We start from the raw sequence: 4,745 nt of genomic DNA, 5'->3' as shown, positions 1-4,745 counted from the left end.
ATTTGGGAGGTGAGCAGAGGTGCAAGCTGTGGCACCAACTGTAGACGTCATGAAGCCAGGCTTGTTTGCACCAAGTACTTTCTCTCAGTAGCAGTTCAGGAAGCCTTGGTGCAGTGCTTTGTTCCTTTGGATATTGGTGGTGGTGGTGGTTTGCCCATTGGTTTTGGTGGTGGTGGTTTGGTTATTTGTTTTGGTGGTGATGATAGTTTGGTTACTTATTTTGATAGTGATGGTTTGGTTATTGTTTTGGAGGATGGTGATGGTTTGGTTATTGGTTTTGGTGGTGGTGATAGTGTGGTTATTGGTTTTGGGGGATGATGATGGTTTGGTTATTGGTTTTGGTGGTGTTGATAGTTTAGTTATTTGTTTTGGTGGTGATGGTTTGGTTATTGGTTTTAGTGGTGGTGATGGCTTGGTTATTGGTTTTGGTGGTGGTGATGGCTTGGTTATTGGTTTTGGTGGTGGTAATGGTTTGGTTATTGGTTTTGGTGGTGGTAGTGGTTTGATTAATTTCTTGCTCGGAGGCTTTACTTTAGGTCCTGGGCATTTGAACTTGATACAGTCAGCAATTGGGGCAAATACAAGGGTTTGCAAGTTGCCTCGCTGCAACTGAAGAACAGAATTAGAATTTCAAAGCTGTAATCACACAATAGAGCAGCAACACAACTCTGACACAAGTAAATAAAAGGAGCCGGGCATTGGTGGCACATGCCTTTAATCCCAGCACTCAGGAGGCAGAGGCAGGCGGATTTCTGTGAGTTCAAGACTAGCCTGGTCTACAAGAGCTAGTTCCAGGACAGCCTCCAAATCCACAGAGAAACCCTGTCTCGAAAAACCAAAATAAATAAATAAATAAATAAATAAATAAATAAATAAATAAATACATTCCTTGCCCACCTGAGGTAGTGACCTAGTTCTAGTTTTAAACTGGTGTTTCTACTAAAACAATCTCTCTTTCCCTCCCTCCCTCTCTCACTCCCTCCCTAGGAGACAAGGTCTCATGTAATCCAGGCTGGCCTCAAACTCTATATAACTGATAATGGCCTCAAACTCTGTATAACTGAGAATGGCCTTGAACTCCTAATAGTCTTGCCTCTACTTCCCAAGTGATGGGATTATATGCCATTTGTACAACTTTCCATCTACCCTTTTAACTGGTCACTTCTGATCTTTCATGAGTCACATAGTGGATAGGGCAACTGGTATTCTTGGTTTGAAAATAGCTTACTAGGTTGCTAGAGCCTTGGCTCACTGCTTTACCATTGTCCCATTGAGCTCTCAAAGGGTCTTTAGGGACAGGGCCATATTGTTATACTAAGTCATTCCCACAAGCCTTTGCAAGCATAACTAGTTCACCCTTGAGGTAAGAGTCAATTGTTACATGAATTCTTCTAGTGATGCTCTGCCTCCCTATACTGTCACATACAGGATTAAAATTTTAACCTGATTTTAAATGAAACACAAACATTCCTGTCACAGGCCAATGGACTTGAGCTGTAAGTGGCTCTTAGTTGATAGGAGAACTAGATGCCATGAGGGTATTCTACAGAGGAAGGGTCCAGGGCCATTTACTACTTCAACAGAACAGAACAAACTCCAGAAGAACACCAGTATCTTCAGTTGAAGTTGATTACCTATGGAAATGGCTCAGATGAGCCCACATGCAAGGATCTGAAGCCCCTCCATACCCCATTAAGGAGGACCCCATCTGGGAAAGAAGAGATGTTAGGGATAGAAAAGTGAGAGGTGGGCATTTACTGAAAAGATGTTTTCCCAACTTTGACCAATTTTAAAGTCAAAACTATGTTCAAACCAAAAGAGTCTGAGATGCTTTAACTATTAAAGTATTTTTACCCAGTGGAACAAGAACAGATCCATGACAGAAAATAAAGGTGTGTATCTTCTTTGCATATCTAATTTATAGTACAAATTTTTTCTTTCCCCAGGGAAGAATGCAAGCACAGTCCCCCACTACCACAAATTTCCAGAATTTGGGAAAATCATGGGGGGTCAGCTCCTCCTGAGTACAATAGATGAGCCTCACGCTGGAAAAACTTCCTTTGTCATTATGGTATCTCCCCTGCTAGGTGCATATAATAAATACTAAATTTCCAAGTTCCATTCACACTTACTTCACAGGAAAAATAAAGTACCGTGTGAGGGACCCTCCCACCCACCACAAAAAGAAGAGAGAGAGAGAGAGAGAGAGAGAGAGAGAGAGAGAGAGAGAGAGAGAGAAAGGAAGGAAGGAAGGAAGGAAGGAAGGAAGGAAGAAAGGAAGAAAGGAAGAAAGGAAGAAAGGAAGAAAGGAAAGAAGAAATTGATCAAGAATAAGGTAAACACCAAGACTGGGAACAAGGACAGATTTCAGTGAAGAAGACACTGTCACTGTGGCCACACCCTCCCATATGAAACATCATGATGCACTGGGCACTTCCCCAACTCCATTCCTTACCCAGCTTTCCTGTGACCCCCAAGAACATCATGCTTGCCTCCTGAACACCCTTCCTGTGTGTGATGTTAATTGACCCTTCCCTGACTCCTCAGACACCTCTTTAGAACCCAGTGCAGCAGCTCACAAAACAACTACATATTCTGCCTGTCCTCTAGATGGCTTCCTTTGGCCAACCCATTGCCATAAAGGAACTTTGTGATAGCGCATGGGTAGGACACGTAACAGCTTTCAGGGAAGTGATTGGGATCTGGCGGTAAAACTTGTGCCAATTTCAGCAGAGAGCCCCAGGGCACGCAGTGACTGCATGAGCCTTGGCACCCTGGTTCTCAGGCCACAGAAGTACCATTTATGGCAAAGCAAATGGACGCCTGGAGCAAATGAGCCAAAAGGACAGTGAGGTCAGGTCTATGAACTCAGCTCTAAGGACAGTGCCCAGGGCTCTCACCTCCAAGGCAGCCTCCAGCACACACCTCTGAGGCCACTGAGAACTAAAAATAGCACTTCTGCGTGTGCCCTGTGGGCTACAACTTGGGCATCTGCACCTTCTTTCTATAAATGCATAACTTCTAGAGTCACTCTAACCCTGACCAGAGTCCACTTATGTCCTATTGAGGGCTCTGTGTGACCATGACCCTGTGGATCTGTAGCTACATAACCTTCCGCTCTCTGCCAAAATTCCATCTGGTCTCTCTAGTAAGCAACAGTAGATCTGGAGATCACAGGGGATGCCCGGGTAGAGTCAGGTGCCTCCCAGTATGAATGCCTACTGCACCACTGCCACTAAGTGTTAGGATGAGAAAAAAGAGCTGGAAGAGGAGAGACAGATGAAGAAGGGTGAGAGGAAAGAAGAGGAAAAAGCAGGGACCCGGTAAGTCAGAAATAAAGGACACAAGAAGGAAGATTCCAGAGACACAGTTTTCAGATCCCAGCCTTATGGTCAGTGGCAGACCTAACTTCATTCATTGCCTACCAGAACAGCACTGTGCAATGGTGATTGATGCCTCTGACTCAAAACACTACATCTCAGTTGAATACTGGGGAGCCACTCAAAGACAAACTGGGACTTATTCCCTTCTGCATCTCTGAGGCCTAGCACTGTGGTCCCCACTGCCTGGACTACAGACACATTGTGTAACTGGTCATGGAATGGAACATGCATTCTGAATCCAGCCATCGAGATGCTTCTATACAACAGTCATGATCCTGCTCAAGCCCTCCACCTGCCCAGCCTTCTTCCCCTGTCCTTGGTGAGTTGTAGCAGGGCATTCATGCTACAAGAAGTGGGTCTGCTCAGAGGCTTTTTCCACTGGGAGCTCTTTCTGAGCCAGCATCCCAGGGTTTATTTAAAGACCGCTGGTAAGACAAGAGCCTTTCTTCATTTTCCAGAGGCCTTTCTTCCCATTCATGCATTGTCTGCTGGTTCTCTTGTTTTTAAAGAGAAGCTGTGCCCACAAACACTCATCAACTGAGGCACCCCAGCATTCTCTTGGAAAGTGGAAGTATTATTCTAAGTCAGAGCAGCATACCCGGGCTTTCTGACACGGAGGCTATGACCTTGATGTCTGATGCGCATACTTGCCATAAGCAGCTAGCTTTCCTTAGTCTCTATCAAATGTCCCCAAATCTCTCATTACAAGAGTCTTCTGGGCCCAGTGGAGGGATAGTCTTCCTAGAAACTCTCTTTCCTTGTGGCTCTTTCCGGCTCTACCTCCCCCTTGGCACTTAGCATCAAGCACCTGACTTACTGTCAGCTCCCTGTCAAAGACTCTCTGGCACTTTGAGCACCTTGCTACTCAAATCTCAGATGGTGTTTCCCAGACTAACTACTCAAGAGAGGGTTGTGGGGAACCCCAACTCCCTGTAGACCTGCTGAACTGGAATTTGCAGCTCACCCAACAAGACTCCAGGAGAGGACTACACTGACTCAAGTTTAGGAAATGCTCCTTTAGCAGAATGGCTGCTGGCTTGATGGTAAGTGGAATCACTAAATGAGTTTAGAAACAACAACCATTCAAGTTGTCTTCCCAAATTCTGATTTAATCAGCATAGAGTGTGTGCCCTAAGCATCAAGGGGCTTAAAAGATCCCCAAATGGTGCTATTGGGAAGAATGACTTAAGAATCTGTACTTTGGCTCTTCTGATCATTCATATAATATCTAGTTATTGAACAAAACACTAATGAACAGTCTTTATAACCTATTAAGTTTGAGTAGATTTTAAATCAACTAGTGCTGAATACAGAATTTAGGTATGGTATTTTCTGTAGAGGTGAGGAATCTGAGGAAAAAAG

At 44.6% G+C, this 4,745-nt stretch overlaps 1 pseudogene; it reads right to left on the bottom strand.

Moving 5' to 3' along the window:
- Window positions 1-1,943: 1,943 nt before the first annotated feature.
- On the bottom strand, window positions 1,944-2,095 carry LOC113836444 (annotated as a pseudogene).
- Window positions 2,096-4,745: the final 2,650 nt, after the last annotated feature.

Source organism: Cricetulus griseus, chromosome 6, assembly GCF_003668045.3.
Source record: "Cricetulus griseus strain 17A/GY chromosome 6, alternate assembly CriGri-PICRH-1.0, whole genome shotgun sequence".
NCBI lineage: Eukaryota > Metazoa > Chordata > Mammalia > Rodentia > Cricetidae > Cricetulus > Cricetulus griseus.
The sequence above is the reverse complement of the archived record's forward strand: the minus strand, read 5'-3'. Positions and strand labels throughout refer to the sequence as shown.